Genomic DNA, 19,047 nt, shown 5'->3' with positions numbered 1-19,047 from the left:
GAGAACCATCCAGCTGAGCCCAGCTCTAATTACTGAACCACAGATTCTGAGCTAAATAAGTAGTTATGTTAAGCTCCTATATGTTGAGGTGAGCTATCATACACCAAAAACTAATATACACAACCATTCCTCTGGATTTTTCACTTACGCGAATCAGTAATTTATCTTTTTGTTTTGGTCAGTTAGGATTGGGTTTTCCATTATTTGAAATGAAAGGAATTCTAGTACAGTAAAGATGTGGCTCCGTTCCCCAACCAGATACCATTGCTAGGGATCCTGTCTGTCTGATGGGATGCAATAGTGAGTGAGTGATCAATACATTCTTAATGATTGTGTAATACTTGGCTGGTTCTCAAATCACATTTTGAAGAGCAAAGGGTATCTTTGTTCTTGATTCTCCAAAGTCATCTGTATGGGAATCATGCTTAACTTGTCCTAATCCTCAGCAGGAATTTGGAAGATATGAGTCTTCTCCAACCATCACCATAGGTGGAAACAGGTAAGCTTGAGTACCTACCTAAGGTATCCTCAGTATCTAAGAAACAAACCACCCTGAGCCATCTTCCTCAAGGGAATTTGGAAAAATCCAAGGCTCATTCTATCCTCCTTGCTATAGAAACCTGAAAGTAAGTATCATTTTTTTCTTCCTAATATAAAAGACAGGTACTTTTTCTAGGCAAGAAGCCCAAATCCACCTGCCCTTCTTTTCCTTTAGGACTCCACCCATTCCTTGCTGTAACTTGATGCATTATTCCTATAACTTATTTTCTTTAAAATAGAAAAAGAAAAGGAAAAAAAAAAAAAAACTAAGGCAGGGACTTCAGAGGAGTCATATTCCACTCCAGTAAAAAGATGGAATCTACCTGTCTATGGCAGAGTGGAATCCACCCACCAATTCTTACAAACTATTGACAAACTGTATGAGTGAGTGTGTGTGTGCATGTGTGTAGGGAGAGAGAAAGGACACCATTATTTTTATTCTTTAATCAGAGGATAACCAGACTTTCTCTATCCCAAGTGAGTTTACATTTTAAGTTCTTAAATGGTTGCTTTTTCTCAAATCCACAGGCAAAGGTCAGAAGGAAGAAGACTCTGTTGAGGATAGAAAAGAGAAATATACTCAGTGGCTAGAGATAACTTCTCTCAATCCAGGAGTCAGGCGAGGGCATCTCTGGCTGACATTTACCCTTCCCTCTAAACTCTCTCAGGCCTCGATAGCTCCTACTCTTTCCTTCCTTCCTTCTCACTTCTCCTCACTCAGAGGCTCATCTCTTGCCTAAAGGCTCAAGGGAAAGTCCTAAGTAGTGAACACCATTTATGAGAAAAGGAAGACATTGGTTCAACTGGTCCATCTCCTCCAACTAGACAACTGGCGTGGTGTCTGCTGGTTGCCAATGGTCAGAATGAGGCCGGAGACCATTCAAACCTCCCTTCCTTGTTAGATTGCGAGTCTGCAGAGCAGAGAAAACGCTGTATTGGGAAATCGAATGCCAAAGAGAAGATATTCAGAAGGTAAATATATGCACAGAGTGGAGGGGTGAGGGGCAGGTAAGCTCTGAGGAGACAGAGAAACTGGTGTGTCTAAGGGAGAACAGCTGGAGCTAAGGGACAGCAAAGTGACAACACCTAAGAAGCAATAATGCAAAGTAGGGTGATAAAGCAGAAAGTAGCGAAGAGCTTCATTTCCTGTCACTTGCCCCATTTCCTGTATTATAAAATGCAAACTCCATAACATCATCTTATGATCTTGTGTGATTGACACCTCCTGTCTCAGCAGCCTCTTCCCTAAAAAGGCTTCCCCTTATTCCTAGCTTCATGAACCTTTAATGTCCTCCAACATGCCAGACTTGTTTCTGCCTCTGTGTCTTGTCATTGGCTGTTTTGCCTGTTGTGGCCGGCTCTTCCCATCTGTCAAGTCTCAGTTCAAATGTTACCTCCTCTGAGAGGTCATCCTTGATCATCTTCTCCAGTATAGACCTGCTGCTGCCCATCACTTCCTACCTCACTACTCTAGAATGTTCTCCTTCACTGTTCTTCACACAAGCTAAAATCATCTTGTTCATGTTCCTTCTTTCTTTCTGCTAACTTGGGGCTTAGTTCACTCTTCTAGCTCCTCAAAGTGTAAAGTTAGGTTTTTATTTGAGATCTTTCTTCTTTTTTAATGTAAGCACTTACTGCAATAAACATCCCTCTTACTACTGCTTTTGCTGCATCCCTTAAGGTTTTTTTTTTTTTTATTGTTGCAATTGGAGGTGTCTTTGTTGTAGTAGCTAGTACTACCCACCCTAGCTAATACACCAAAGGAGTCTTGCAGATGTTTTGTGAGGATCAACCAGGAGACACACATATCACAGCTTCTCTGAAATTCCTTTTTCCCATAATTCATTTCTCCTGGGCCTTGGAACATGAATTCCAGCTGCTCCATCAACCAAAGGCTAAAACCATTTTCTCTGCTGAGCACAAAGTCTTCATTCATTAGGGTGATCTCCAAACACATCCATCCCCTGGTGCTCATTTCCTGGCCTGGAAGTGTGTGAGGAGCATAGCACTCCTTGGATTTATATGCTCTATTACCTGTATTACTGAGAATGCTGGGCTGCAGCCATTCATCATCTACCAGCCCACCGGACAAAATGATTCACTCTAGACTTAAAGGTTGAAGTCGATTGAGTATCGTTTTAACTGGAGGGAAAGGCACTTCCATAAAATGGCAAGAGCTTTATGGCAGAAAGTTGTATTAATGACCCCACTTCAGTGCTTATCAGGAGGAGGTCATATAATCCCTTCCCGGAATTACATGCTGGCCAGTTCAGATAAATAACACAGATCTCCACCATTCATAATCCAAAATGTTAACAATTAATTTCCGAAATCAATCCTGAAGGGAGCTGGAAGCCCAGATCGTTGGGCCCAGACAGGCCTTGCTTGGTGGATTTCTCATGAGTCAAAATTTAAACCTCAAACTTGTAACGAACTGTTGTCAAGACACAGCTGACTTAGGCAATCAAGATAACATTATTCAGCAATAACGTGGGTGAAACATACTCTAAGTGTGAATTAATAAGTCGGCTGACACCAGGTCCCAGATGTTTCCTACTCTGGCAATATGCCCAAAGTGATGATAAGCAGATTTACATACTTAACTAATATGTTTATTTAAAGGAAATTTCCAAATCCAAAATAACATCCAGATTTCTTATTTGGCTGCAGATCAAAAGACATCCTATCAATAAAGACAGAATCCAGGATAAACCTTTTCAACATCTGCTTAAAACCAAACAACAGATTTGAGGGTTTTGGTAAAACTTAATTGCAGGCAAATTTTACTGCCTCTTACATAAATATATATTTTCATGTCCCGGGGGTGGTTCTGACCTCATCAATTCTCATGTTCACAATATACAACATTGTTCTTTTACCAGCACCAATAGCTCTGCCTTTATGGAGCCTTCCAGTCTCAAGGTTTTCTTCTAGACTGGAGGATGAACAGACTTTCCCCCTCATCAGGAAAGCGGACTGAAAGTCAGAGGTGAGAGCAAGAGCTTGGAATGTTGTAGAAAACAAAGATCTGTTCTTCTCCCAACCAGTTAGTGCTTTGTTTTTCCATAATTACTAAAAAAGCATTTATTTGGTCTCACTCTCCCTTCACTTTAGAGTGATGCTCTTTTGAGTCCTGATCTTTTTCTTTTCGTTGTGGTGGTGGTGGTTGAGTCCCCAAGGGAAAGCTCAGTAACTGGATGAAAGCCTTAATAGATGTCTACCCTTGGTAAGGAGATGATGATGGGATGGGTGTCAGCCATACTAGCTCATGACCCTTCAGTGTGAATGAGTTCACTTTTCCTACGTATTAAGTGCCTGAAGTGGGACCAGGATGGTTGGGCACTGAGGCATTTTTTCCTACCCAGTGGTCAGGCTTGTAATTGAACTAAGAATGTGCTTCAGAAATTCCCTTTGCCTAGGGATCTGTTTAGCGACAGAGCCAATATTAGCTGCTTGACCCTGGGGCAGGGAGATTTGAAGAGTCAGAAGTCATCCATCTTTGCTCTCTCTCCATCCTTTGAACTCAGTCATGTAATATTTGTGAGTCTAATCTCTTCAGAGCCAAGATTGGAAGGATAGGTTGGTGGGAGCATTCAAAGAAATACCAGCTAAAACACAGAGATCCTATTTTCTTTCTCTTAATTGGCAAATATTTCTAAATACCTCACTCAATTATAGTTCAGATTTTTCTAATAATAAGTGATACCATAGATAACAATTATCTAGTTTGAAACAGGTATCAAAAGCCTTCAAATCTGTCTAGCCTTTGATCCAGAAATTCTACTTGCAGAATGTATCTTAAGAAATAATTATGGGAGGAAAAAAAAAAAAAAGAAATAATTACAGGGGCACCTGGGTGGCTCAGCCAGTTGAGCAGCTAACTCTTGGTTTCAGCTCAGGTCATCATCTCAAGGTGGTGAGATCCAGCCTCACGTTGGGTTCCATGCTCAGTACAGAGTCTGCTTGAATATTTTCTTTCTTCCTCTCCCTCTGCCCCTTCCCCCTGTATGTGCTCTCTCAATCTCTCTTTCAAATAAGTAAATCTTTAAAAAAAATTATTATAGATTTGTGCACACATTTAACTATAAGAATGCATGGCTGTGCTAATGATAAGAAAAGAAATATCACAAATGACCTAAATATCAAACAATTAAGACCAGCTAATTAAATGATGGCCCACAATTTATAAAATTTTTCAAACTGAAGTAATAAAACTTAATGACAATGAATGGTGCTTATATTGGTGAGTAAAAGAAAAAGCCAGCTTGCCAAAAATATGTGTTGTATTTTGCTATTAGGAGATATACATGTACAAATATGTCATATGTAATATTTCAATGACATATAACAAAATTATGACAGGGGTGCAATCATAGGTGATTGTCATTTGGGTTATTTCTTACTTATTTTATCATCTCAGTGCTCTGCCATGAACAACTACTTTTATGATTCAAAATTCTAAAAATATTGTGAAGATTTTAATTTTAAATCAATTTTCAAAGGTATAATTTATATGCAACTAAATGCTTTCAGCTTAAATATTCACTTCAATGAGTTTTGACAAATACATGTGCCCCATGTCTCTGACAATTAAGACACAGGACAATGAAAATATAGAATTCCTATATAACTTCTACCCTAAAAAGTTCCTTCATGTCCCTTTGTAGTCAAACTCCTTCTCACCTTTGGCTCTAAGGCAACTTTCTGGGCTGACCCATGTCCCCTAAAATTCATATGTTCAAGTCTCAACCTCCAATATCAGAATGTGACTGTATTAGGAGATAAGGCCCTTCCAGAGGCTATTAAGGTAAGACGAGGTTATACAGATGGGTCTTATCCCAGTAAGACTGTTATAAGAAGAAGACATTAGAGGGGTGACTGGGTGGCTCAGTCAGTTAAGCATCTGCCTTCGGCTTAGGTCATGCCCAGGGTCCCGGGATCAAGCCCCACATTGGGCTCCCTGCTCAGCAGAGAGCCTACTTCTCCCTCTCTCTGCTTCTCCCCTTGCTTATGCTCTCTCTCTCTCTGTCAAATAAATAAATAAAATTTTAAAAAGAAAAGGAAAAAAGAAGACGACATTAAAACACAGACATGCACAGAGAGAAGACAGAAGGCGGCCATCTACAAGCCAAGGAGAGAGGCCTCAGAAGATAGCAAGCCTGCTGATACCTTCTCAGACTACTAAGTCTCCAGAACTTTGAGAAAATAAATGTCTGTTGTTTAAGCCACTCAGTCTGTGGTATTGGTATGGCAGCCTTAGCAAACCAGTAGAGACATTAGAGTAATTTTTTTTTTAAGTTTTGTATAATAGAATCATGTAGTGTGGATGTTTGGCTTCTTTTTGCACAGATTCAGCCTTGATGTTTTCAAGATTCATTTTGTGCTGTGTACCTATGGATTACTCAATTATTTACTCTAATCTGTTGGTGATCCCTTTTTATTGCTGGGTGGCATTTCACTATTTGGCTATATCACATTTTATTTATCCACCCACCAGATAATGAACACTTAGGTTGTTTCCAGTTTTGTGCTATTATGAATAAAGCTAGTATAAAATTCTTGCACAAGTTTTTTTGCTTTTGTTTTTGTTTTTGTAGACATGCTTTCATGTGCCTTGGTAAATATCCATGAATGGAATTGTGGGATCATGAGAGAAGTGAATGTTTATAAGAAATTGCCAAACTGGTTTCCAAAGTGGTTATACCATTTTACAACCCTGTCAGCAATGGATGGAAATTCCAGTTGCTCACCACATCTATTCCAACACTTGGTTTTCCAGTCTTTTAAATTTTAGCCATTCCAGAGGATATGTAGCGGTGTGTCATTATGGTTTAAATTTACATTTCCCTCATGGCTAAGAATGTGAGCATCTTTTAACGTGCTTATTGATCATTTGCATATTTCATTTTGTGATCTGTCTTTTCAAGTCTATTGTTCACTTTTTATTGTATAATTTGTCTTTATTATTGAGTTGTAGAAGTTCTTTATATATTCTAGATACAAGTCTCTGTCAATTACGTGAATTGCAACATATTCTTCCAGCCTGTGGCTTTTCTTCATGTTTTCTTCATACTGTCTTTCAAGAAGCAGAGGTTTTATACTTATTTTGTTCTTGATAAAAAGAAGTGACCAGTGGTGTTTTGTGAGAAACCAAGATCATCAAGATCATTTCCATTTTAGCTCAGCCTCCAGTTTTCTGACTTGATTTCTATCTCTCTTGTCAAATGGACTTTTCCTCATTAACTCAACTAACTGGTACCTACTGGTAGAAGCTCTGAGCAGAAAAGGCAAGTGAGATGTCAGGAAGCCATAGCAAAAACAGAAACAAAGACTAACCTGCTCTGGCACTTCCTCTGACCTCTAGGAAGGGAAGTACCATGTCTGCTGAAACACCTTCTAGTGCTTTCTGGCTTTAAACCAACAGCAAGCAGTTTCTTTCATTCACAGCTGACAAAAGTCCTTTTCAGGTATGATTTGGTAAGTGCTGTTGTGCTTCTTTGCCACAAGCAAAACAAAAAAATAGAGATCCTTTAAAATTCTATTAGAAAACAGATCTTTCAGGAAATGCAGAATTGGGCTTTCTGAGCTAGAAGGCTAAACTATTCCTTCACTTTCCTAGAACTGACTGCTTTCTGCTATGTGCCCCAAATGAACACTATATACACACATATGTCATCACAACTCAAAGCTTCTTATGGTGTGTATTTCTTTACACGTCTATCTCTTACAATCACACAAGAAGCCCTTGAGGACGTGGCCATGCATTGTCCTTCTTTGTATATTTAGAGCCTAATATAGAACTGGCACAGCGTGAGAACCAATAGTACCTGAACTGCTGAACAAATGAGTGAATGAATAAATGAGTTAATTAATTGTCCAAACCCCAAACTCTGAGATTCCTCTTCTGGTTCCACACTTGATGAAATCTTTCACTCTGGAGTTAGATGGACCTGGGATCATGTCGCAGCTCCATTTCTTCCTCCATGTTATGCAAACTCCTTAGCCTTTGAACCTCAGTCTCTTCAACTTATTAAAGGAAAATGATGGCTATGATTATGATAGTAGCCTCATCAGTTTGTGTAGATTAAATGAGCGAACCCAAAGTGTACATCCAGCGTCTGGTTCATGATCAGAGCTCTGTAAATGTTAGCTCTGATTATTGATACGCTGCATTTCATGTGACTCATGCCTTATAAAATTACTCTTAATGTTTGCTATGGGTAGAAGGTGGTGGTAGTGGTGATGAGAATGATTAACTATGGGGCTAAGCGTCTTAGATGCATTATATTTACTAATCTTCACAAGAACCTTGAATCACAGGGATTTATCCCTGTTTTATAGTTGTAGCTGAAGTGACTGCAGGAGGTTACCAAGCTAGTAAGTGATGAAGCTGGGAATCAGAGTCCCTTCACTCAAGAGGGTACTCTTCAGAGGAGAGGATGCCTGTGGCCAAGGAGGTCACAGGCAGGGGGTCCAGATTGTTCATTCTGGAGGATTGGAGCCCAGCCAACTTTGAGGACCACCAGTTCTATCCTTCTCTCCATTAGGTACTATGTCAGTTAGGATTAACTTCTGTTGTATGTTACGTACAATACAAATAACAGTGGCTTATAGAATTTTTTCTTTCTTGCACAAGAAAAGAGCAGAGATGTTCAGTCCAATGCTGGTATGGTGGGTTCCAATCTGTAAAATAAGGTTTCTTTTATCTTTTTGCTCCTCCCAAAATAGAAATCAGGAGAAATGCTCTCTTTACTCACAGAGCCTGAAACTCGCTGAACTCACTAAGAGACATCCAGCCCTAACAAGTAGGTCAGTCCAAGAACCTTCTTTGTCTGGGACTTGAGACTCTCCTCCTCCACCAAGTGCCACCCTTCTGCACTCTCAAGTAGCTCTACTAGAAACCAGTGGGAGCCCCAACACCACCAGATATAAAAAGCAGATTAAAATAATTCCACAAAGGCTCTGAAAATTAAATTGCTTTTAAACATGTTCATCCTGGGATCATATCTCAGCTCTACCTCTTGCCAAGACCTGCGTGCTAAACCTAAAGAGCCTGCTAAAATAAAAGATATAAATAAGACCCAGCATCTTTTAACAATAACAGCTAAAAGTCCAGAATACAATAAAAAACCATCATACCAAGCATCAAGAAAATCACAATGTGAATAAGGAAAGACAACCAGCACTGAGCTGAATCAGATACTGGAATTATATGACAAGGATTTGAAAGCAGCCATCATTAAAATGTTTCAACAATCAACTACAAGTTTTCTTGAAACAAATTAAGAAAAACAACAGAAAATCTCAGCACAGAAAAAGGAGTTAAAAAAAAAAAAAGAAAAAACAAGCAGAAATTATAATCTTAAAAATACAATCAGAGGGATAGAAAGGGCTTATCTCCCAGCTGGGTCAGCACCTTCAAAGAACCCCAGAAGAACCACTGAATGATTTCCAAATTTAATTTCACTGGATGTTTTTTAGCTACAAGGGAGTCTGGGAAATGTAGTCCCTATGCTGAGCCACCAGGGATAGATTGGCGTTTTGTTTATTGCGTCAAAGACAGGAATAAGGATTGAATTATTAACTACTCATGTCTACCACTGAAACAAATGGCTCATATCTGAGAATGAGACTAAGGCTCTGGGAGTTAGTATTGGAATATGGACTTATTATGAATAAGACTAGAGAAATTGTGTGACTGTTAAGGAGGATGATGATTTTTTGGTTGGGTCTGGCGTGATCCACAGTCACCATGATTCCTAAGAGATGGCATAACGACAACTTGATATGACCTAATGTCACTAACATCTCAACAGGCTCACCTTCTCAGGAAAGGGCACTTAATTACCTGATTAATTTGCTCATCTTAATTAACTTGTCCCTATTGTTGATAACCTTGTATTGATTGCTCTGCTGGTAGTAATTAGAAAAGTGGTAGAGAGGTAAATGGAGAAGCCACAAAGAGGGAAAACAGAGCATGCACTCCTGTCTCAGGAATCTACCCTCTAGACTTTGAACTCAACACTTTTGTTTCTCCCTCTGGGTAAATATATTAGAAATGCAAGTCATTTTCGCTGGTAATCATTTCTACCTACCCCACATTCCTTCTTAGAGGATCTGCCCTTGACCTTTTTTCAAATATTTTGCTGACATAGTCCTCCTTCCTCAGCTACAGCTGAGTGGTCAATGGATGAACCCGTAACCTAAGCTGGACAGTTACATTCTATTTTTTTTTTCAGATTTTTGAATCGGAGCATAAAGAAACAGTATCAGTTAACTTAGGGTGCTGAAACTGCATCATTCTGTAGATTTGGAGGGTGGCCAGGGTAGCCATTTTGTGGCTGCCATCTTGGACCTTAAACTCCATCAGCAACCAGAGAGAGCTGGTCAGTCAAGCTCGCCAGACTCCTAATGGCTTTACAATTCCTGGTCCCAGTCTCTTGTCCTTTACCCATACTTCTTACTCCGGGCTTTACATGATACTTCTGATTCTTTTACAGAAGTTTTTTTGTACATAAGATCACTCAATTTGGTTGCCATTTCTTGCAACCCAGTGAGCCCTTAATATAGTAAAGCACTCTCATTGTTGACTTATCTTCATTTTAACCTTAAACCCCTCTGAAATGCATATGTAAGAGATCTATGAAAAATCAGTAAAATGGGAGTGCTATCAAAAATGTAAACTGAGGGGTGCCTGGGTGGCTCAATGGTTGAACATCTGCCTTTGGCTCAGGTCATGATCCCGAGGTTCTGGGATGGAGACCCGCATAAGGCTCCTTGCAGGGAGCCTGCTTCTCCCTCTGCCTATGTCTCTGCCTTTCTCTGTGTGTCTCATGAATAATAAATACATAAAATCTTTTTAAAAATGTATAAACTGAGAACAGATTGTTGGTTGGCAGAGACTGGAGGTGGGGAGTGGAAGAAATGGATGAAGGTGGTCAAAATGTACAAACTTCCAGTTATAAGATAAATAAGTTCTGAACATGTAACATATACTGTGGTGACTATGGTTAATGATATTGTATTGTATATTTGTACACCTCTGAGACAGTAAACCTGAAAAGTGAATCATAAGAAAAATGATTGTAACTATGTGAGGTGATGGATGTGAACTAAACCTATTCTGGTGATCATTTTGCAGTGTATACATATACCAAATCATTTTGTTTTGTACCTTAAACTAATATGATATTATGTGTTAATTATATCTCAATAAAACTGGAAAAAAATATATAAAGTGATAAACTGTTCTGGCTTCCATCAGGCCCAGTGCCTAATTCTTTCCCACCCATTAACTCATACTCTGCCTATCATTAACATGTCACTGTATCCCCACTGATTTAAGTCCTTTGGGACCCCCTGATTCCCATATCCCACCCAGATTCCCAGAACTCTATTGCCTCCCAGAGGTAATCATAGTCAACACTTAGTTCCAGTGATTTTGGCTTGGAGCCATGGTGTTGCAAAGCTAGTATTGAAGTAATGCTCTCTCACCTAATTTGATTGAATTGAGTGTTCCAGTAAAACTGGTGATGTTTTCCTTGCTACAGGGTCCATCCTAATGAACAAATGCTGCCTCTCTTTCATAGAAGGCTGAAAATGTGGGCTTATAAAGAAAACCTTTACAATCACTTCTTGGTGTCTCAGAGATCATCCAACATAATTAAACATGGGGTTAGGTTGGGAAATGCTAAAATAAGCCCAACTTAGAGTGCACATATGCCTTTCATTTACTATTGTGGCATCAAACTTTGACTATTTCCTCAAACTTTGCCTATTTATTGTTTTCCTGAAACTTTGGCTATTTATTGAAAATATAATAGAAGTAAAAGAGCCAATACAAATTTAAAGTAGCCTAATCAATGAGACAGAGCCATGACCATCTGGAGTCTCATGTTCCCAACACCTTTATCTAGAGTCTTCATAAGCACTGACTGAATTCGTACAAGTCAAATAAACAAGAACAGCTCCAAATTTTGTTGAATAGAATAAAGGTATTATTACAAAGAACAACCAGTACGGAGAAAATTCATATGCTACTTACAACTCTTTGATAGCTACCCAATCCCAAGGATTTTTATGAGTCCTGAAACAGCAGAAATCTGGAAGCTCAACTCTAGAAGACTGAAGAGCCTCATCATAGCCTTGAATTTAAGTCAATTGTAGAAGGACAAACATTATATGGTCTCATTCATTTGGGGAATATAAAAAATAGTGAAAGGGAATAAAGGGGAAAGGAGAAAAAATAAGTGGGAAATATCAGAAATGGAGACAAAACATGAAAGACTCCTAACTCTGGGAAACGAACTAGAGGTGGTGGAAGGGGAGGTGGGCGGGGGGGTGGGGGTGACTGGGTGACGGGCACTGAGGTGGGCACTTGATGGGATGAGCACTGGGTATTATTCTATATGTTGGCAAATTGAACACCAATAAAAAATAAATTTATAAAAAAAAAGAAAGAAAGAAAGAAACTAACTCTTCATTTCTTAAAACAACACTTTTTTGGGTCTCTGTTACTAGAATCTAACCTAATACTCATGAATGCACAAGTTTCTGTATTGACAAATATGTGTCTACAACATCATTTAAAAGGCATCATGGGGGATCCCTCAGTGGCTCAGCGGTTTAGTGCCTGCCTTGGGCCCAGGGCGTGATCCTGGAGTCCCGGGATCGAGTCCCACATGGGCTCCCTGCATGGAGCCTGCTTCTCCCTCTGCCTGTGTGTCTCTGCCTCTCTCTCTGTCTCTCTCTCTCTCTGTGTCTCTCATGAATAAATAAATAAAATCTTAAAAAAAATAAAATAAAATAAAAGGCATCATGGTATTCCAAGACAAGGAAAGAGCACAACTTACTCATCCAGCCCATTACTGTAGGATGTTTAAGCTATTTCTGACATTTTTCTAGGTTAAACAAGACATTGTGATCACTCTAATAATGAAACATCCAAGCACATTCTCAGAGATCTCCTTAAGATAAACTGCTAAACTAGTTTATGTACACCAGTTTGGCTGGGCCCAGCTACACTATTTCTATTTAAAATATATTTAAATTTTTTTTAATTTTTATTTATTTATGATAGTCTCACAGAGAGAGAGAGAGAGAGGCAGAGACACAGGCAGAGAGAGAGGCAGGCTCCATGCACCGGGAGCCCGACGTGGGATTCGATCCCGGGTCTCCAGGATCGCGCCCTGGGCCAAAGGCAGGCGCCAAACCGCTGCGCCACCCAGGGATCCCTATTTAAATTTTTTTGAAACTTACTTCCAACGTTCTTCTCTAGAGAGGTGGTACCAAATCATGTTTCTACAAAACTTGCAGGAAGTGGTTTATTGATGACAGCTGTTTTTTTAATCTTTGACAATTTGATTTATGCTGGACTTTTGCTGGACTCTTGCAACCTGCCCATGGTAATGTTATCTCTTAGTGATAAGTATCCTCTCTCCATCACCACCACCAAGACTACCAGTTTCTCTGCTTTAGGGTTAGCAGTCCTGCTTATACTCCTACCACACTCACTTTATTGTGGGGAAGAGAAAAGTTGCAGCCATTAATTAATGAAGCCATTCATTCATCTAATGTTATTGAGTACCTACTTTGTACCAGTATTGTGATAGCTGTTGATGGTACAGAGATGGACAAGACTGAAAAGATCCCTATTTTCATAGAGAAGATTACCCTGGCCTGCCACCATTCATAAGGCTGACTCTCTGGGCTCAGGATCTGCCTCCATCCCAGTACATTGTGGAAGAAGGTCTTCTCTCTCCCACGGGCACTCACTTGTCAGCCATAGAGATCTTCACAGATATTGTCTTTTTAATCTTGCTGATTATAATGGGAGACGGTCACTATGGCAAGACTACAATGGGCTACTAGTGAGTAATTTTGGTGTTGGACTTGTCATAATGGTCCAAATATGCTAGAGAAGAGACTCAGTCTTTACCTCATAGGGATGAAGTTTTCCTAAATGTAGCACCTTAATTGAAGTGGCCTTCTCTCTCTGACACCCAAATGACTTCAACCATATGGACAATGGTCCACCCTTCAACTCCTACCACCAAATCAGCCTAAGGAGGTCAGAGCTCTGGAATGTTCTAAGAATCCACAATTTGTAAGGCAGATGGGATCATAGAGGAAATGGAATATAACCCATCTCCTGTCTAAGAATCTCTCCAATGTCCATCTTTCACAAGCCCTGATTCTATTGTAGTCATTCTCCATTTCTGTAGTTTTCTAGAGCAGATACACAGTGGGACATGACTCAGAAACCATGATCCAGATGCGGCCAGAATCAGACCCAGGTTTTAGGACTTAAAAGTAATGCCTGTATGTTCTGATTTGAAGTAGTGACCTGATAATGGCTTCAAACAACCTGAGATCTCTAGATTCTTGTCTAGACCTCCTGTGAGGTCATATGGGTTTGTATCTTGCAAATTTTATGGGAAAAAAATAATATAAAATTCATGAGCATTCCAAGTCCAAGAGGATAGTGTGTGTGTGTGTGTGTGTGTGTGTGTATGACTTTATATGTTTATGTACATGAGTATGTGTTTATGGAGGCAGAGTTTCTTTGGAAACCATTTGGCATATACAAGTGAATGGCCCTTATCACATACATATGGGCAAGTCTTCTTAATTTTTCTGCTTTCCATAGGAGCAAAATAAACGTTATTGAGCTCTGCAGTTTGCATTGTGAATTTGTTTTTGTCTGTTCCCTGATAGGAGATAGGCTCTACAGGAGCAGGGATCTTGTCTATCTTGCTTGATGCTACCTCCACACAACCTAGTATGGTGCCTGGCATATAGTAACCATTCAAAAATTAATGTAGACATACTCATCACATTTCATTCACACAAATACTCTGTGAGGGGATCTCTATTATTCATTTACTCATTCGACAGCTTTCTTTGAGTGTCTGATATTTCTTTGAGTGTGCCTGATATTATGCCAGCCACAAACCATAGTTAATCATCTTCCTCCTCCCTGCCAGGTGCCTTTTGGGGTCTAAATGTAACATGGGAGATGGGAATGTGCCCTTGTTAGCAGGTTTTACAGATATTTGGCATTTTATCTGTCTCTTCAAACCCATTTTGGAACAAGGGAGTGGAATAAAGACATTTGATTTATTACTGACAATGTGAGTAAATTTAGTCATCCCCAAAACACACACAGACACACACACACACACACACACACTCACTCACTCTCACACTCACACAAATGAGATTCAGTGAAAGGGATGTACCTTTAATTACTCTACATTTATGTCCCCTTCTGCTCCCAGGGCAGGCAGACAATATCCCACCCAACTCATGCCCACATCTCAATTTTACCACCTCTTCCCTTCCTCACAGCTCAGCTTAGACTGGGTTTCACCATCCAGGGGGCAGGCCTTTCTCATCCCAAGCTGGAGTCTCCTAAGGGGGCCATACCTCCAGACAGCAACCAGGTGAGAAAGTTAGAAGTATGCTGGAGGCTCAGTATCCTCAGGGGGAGGTGAGAAGAAGGGGTCTCCAGAGGGTGAAGTCTCCTGTAGCCAGCTCACTGGTGGTTGGCACCTAGGTTTAATAGAGCTGGCTTTGGGGCCTGGGATCAGGCTCATTGCCATCTCGACAGATGGGCACATGGGTAGATAGCCAGCAGATAATGTATGAGCAACAAATGTGTTTGTTGAGGGCAGTTTTCCCAGGCAGGAGCATCGAAACAGGCTCATCCTGAGACGCCACACCTGTGCTCCTCTTCTGTCTAAAAACTGGCTGGAGGCTGAAGTCCCGGGAGGCGCCTGTACAATTGCTATCTAATTCCTGCAAAAGAGAGGAGGGCGTGGCTCAGGAGAGCACAAGGATAAGTACTCCCCTCAGGGGGGCAAAAAAGACGCCAACATCTATTTTCAATGAAGGCAACTAGAGGGAGTGAGGTTAAACACAAAGAAGACCCCATGGGTTTGTCTGTATTTCTCCCTCTTACAACTGAGAAGCTGTGAAAAACCCATTTTATGACACTTATGTAGTCATGGTGAGCTTTGAGGAGAAAATGGGGGAATGTGCAAAACATTGACAACTGCCCTGGAATCTTCTTTCTGGGAAATGAGAAATTCTGTCATCATGAAGTGTAAATTATGAATATCATGACTAGTGTCTAGAGGTAAGAAAAGTACAGCCCATGTGTAGACACTGCTTTATCCTGTGTGCCTGGGAGACCCCACTAATTGATTACAATGTATTCAGTATTTTCTCATGAATCCAAAGCAAGGCTTCAGATCTTTTAAAAAAATTTATTATCTAATACATTCACAGGGTGCAAAATACTAAAATCTATACTTGAGAAATCTCCCTCCTGTCCCTGACCCCCAGCCACTCAGTTCCCTTCCCCAGACTAGGACCAAGGGTGCCCAGACAATATTCTAGCTTTGAGAGGACATGGCACAGGAGATGATATCCCATGCAGAATCTAGTCTCTCAATTTCAGAGAAGTGGTCCACCAACATTTTTCCAGCTCCAGTCTTGATCACCCAGTGGTCAGATGGGACAGAGCAGATGTGCCTCTGTGGCAATGATATAGGTCCATAATATCAATTTTCGATTAGATGGGCATCTCTGTGCCCACAATGCTCCAGATGCTCCTGAGTAATGATTGGGCTTCTTGGGGGCTGATATCCACTGAGCAGGGTCAGTATCACTCGACAAGCCTTTGACAACTAGAGTTTCTCTAGACTTCTTGAGGTCTGCTCTTGGGGTGAGGGTCAGATGCCAAGCTGGAAAATTTCACTGGCCTGTGAATGTTGACAAAGTTTGAGAAAACAAAAGGAAGAAAAGGAAACACTGGACTGGAAATCACAAGATTCTGGATCTCTCTCCCTGTTCTGGTATCTCCTAGTTGTGTGACCTCACATTTCTGGTGTGAAATGAGGGAGCTGCACTGAAGAGAAGTAGGAGGAGTAGTTATATCCATGAGCCTTAGAGCTAGACTATCTAGCTCTTGCTCTGGCATTCACCAGTCTTGGGACCATTGATTAGACATACAAGTTCTCTTAACCTGTGTCCTCCTAAGTAAAGTGAGGATAATAATTGTTCCTGACTCATGGAGTTATTGTAAGAGTTGAATGGGCTTACAGTACATTTAAACTGGGTGGCATAATCCCTAAAATGTGGTAAGCACTCAATGTTAGCTGTTATTATTTTATGATAACTTTCAAAAGATCCAGGAAATACTAAAGGGAATATACTGAGGAATTAACTAGCTATTTTTATGTCAATACTAATGATCATAACTGGCCACTAAGTTATTTGAAACTTCTATATTTGCTATTGCTGCCATCCCCATACTCCAAAGGTAGGAACATTAATTTTGCCACTCATGATTAGATTTAGAGATGTTAGTGAAGGTCATCAAATTGTTTGTAGAAACATCAAATTGTTTCTACCAATAAAGTTTTCCACTTGGTAAGCCACGCATTTGAGCTTTTTACACTGAAAATGTAGTCATGGTTCTTGTCCTTAGTAGGTAAAATATAGATCTGTTTGGTGGTAGGAAGGTTTGATCCCCATGTTATCACAGTTGCACCAGCCTCCATTAAGACATTTTCTTGAAATGCATCATCAATGTCTCTGAGTTGAATTGTGTCCCCCAGAAAGGTGTGTTGAAGTACTAGTCCCCAGAACCTGTGACTATGACTTCCTCTTTGGAAATAGGGTCTTTGCAAATGTAATCAAGTTGGGATGAGGTCATACTGCTGTACGGATGGGCCCTCCTACAATGTGACTGGAATCAATATAAGAATAAAAGAGATACAGACACACAGGGAGAATGCCATTAGATCACAGAGACAGAGATTACAGTGCAGTGTCTATGAGTCAGGGCAGCTAAGAGAAAGGCATGGGACATATTTTCACCTAGATCCTTGAGAAAGAGCATAGCTCTGCTAACACCGTGTTTTCAGACTTATAGCCTCTAGAACCGCAGAGAGAATAAATATCTCTTGTTTTAAGCTATCCAAGTTTGTGGTATTCTGTTACAGCAGCCCTGGGAAACTAATACAGTCCTAGATGAAGGTAAAGATGGAGGAATTGGTGAAAACAAATCAAGGACAGAGAGACAAGGTCTTTGGGAACATATATGATTATTTCTATTTTCGTGTATTTAGATAATTATGCCCAGAACAACTATACCAACAGTGTCCCACTAACCTTGTTCTCATTTCAGGGTCCACCTGGCTGTTCCCTCACTATGGAAAACTCTCGTCCCAGATCTGATCATGTAACTTCCTTTCCCGCACTCAGCTTTACCTCCTCAGATACCTTCATGGGCCATCCCCACCATAGTGGCCCAAGGCCCTAGACATTTTTTTATCATTTTTCCCTGTTGAGTTTTTCCAAAACACAATGCTGTATGAAATTCTCCTGTTCAAATGACGGCTCTCTGGGTTGCTCCTCTCCACTGTGGCAGGATGTCAATACCCTGAGAGAAGAACATGCTGCCTCAGGCCCTATTCTCTGCAGCACCCAGAAGAGAGTCTTGCTTGTAACAGGCACACAATTCCATATATAATCACATTTAAGATGACCCCAATTGTAAGATGCATCATTACTGTGTACCACTAAGAAAGAAAAAGATACTAATTAAACTCTGACCTGATAGTGATGGAGAGACACATCCCAACCCAGGGTATCAAACTGAAAGAAAGCATGTCTTAGATGCAATGAAATGTGGTAAATGTTTCAATAATACTGATCTCATGCAGAGTTCTGTTCTTGGGACAATCTCCTGACCATTGTGAAGACCAACACAGGAGTTACAGTGTTTGCCTTGAGCATGGTTCCAAGACTATGACTTGGTTCCCACATGCACAGAGTGGAAGGAGAGAGCAGGGTGTCAGAAACTGTGGGTAGTAGATAGTGTATCTGTAACAGGAAACATTACAGCAATTTCTGAAACCAATGATGGCATCACTGAACCTCAGAACTCCTGCATAAGGTCATGTGGCCTCTTGCATTTCATAGCTTGTTTGGATAGGGCTTCCTACCTGCAACATAACTTCACAGGGATTCTCACATTTCCTTTCACCACAGTACAATGCTTTAAGACAGGTAGGTGAGCAAAGTTAAATGCCTTTAGGTTTTGCGGGTTAAAGGACTTGCCCAAAGTCACATGGATAATTAGTGTCATAGCCAGAACCTGAACAATTCTAATACCATGTCCAGACCTTTTGCTACACACCCAATTGACTAGTGCCTAACCCAAGTTAATTATAGAACTTGCTAATTACAGATTATATTGGTAAATAGGATAAAATTGAAATGAATTCAGACTGAACATTCTGGAATATTCCAAAAAAGTATGAAGAAATGTTTGCGTGCCCTTGAGAAGATATCTAACCACTTGGCTCCTAACTCACCCATTAAAGGCCCCCCAGCTACCTTGTCCCCCATTTTGATTCCAAAACTTCTACATGTAAATTAGCTATTGAACCAGTGGGAGAAAAAGTCTGGGCTCCTTTGGGGGTGTATTTTGGA

At 40.3% G+C, this 19,047-nt stretch overlaps 2 long non-coding RNA genes across 2 annotated transcripts; one reads left to right on the top strand and one right to left on the bottom strand.

The window, feature by feature from the left end:
• Positions 1 to 969: 969 nt before the first annotated feature.
• On the bottom strand, positions 970 to 13,408 carry LOC144314393 (uncharacterized). Its single transcript, XR_013380266.1, has 3 exons — positions 13,131 to 13,408; positions 6,877 to 7,035; positions 970 to 1,092 (listed from the first exon to the last, which is right to left on the bottom strand). It is a non-coding gene; the product is annotated as an uncharacterized LOC144314393 (long non-coding RNA).
• An 83-nt stretch (positions 13,409 to 13,491) lies between these two features.
• Positions 13,492 to 18,148, top strand: LOC144314394 (uncharacterized). Its single transcript, XR_013380267.1, has 3 exons — positions 13,492 to 13,609; positions 14,890 to 14,984; positions 17,738 to 18,148. It is a non-coding gene; the product is annotated as an uncharacterized LOC144314394 (long non-coding RNA).
• The last annotated feature ends 899 nt before the right edge of the window (positions 18,149 to 19,047 follow it).

The sequence above is a fragment of the Canis aureus genome, chromosome 5, assembly GCF_053574225.1.
Source record: "Canis aureus isolate CA01 chromosome 5, VMU_Caureus_v.1.0, whole genome shotgun sequence".
In the NCBI taxonomy this organism is placed as follows: Eukaryota; Metazoa; Chordata; class Mammalia; order Carnivora; family Canidae; genus Canis; species Canis aureus.
Note: the sequence above shows the minus strand (reverse complement) of the source record. Positions and strands in the feature narration are given on the sequence as shown.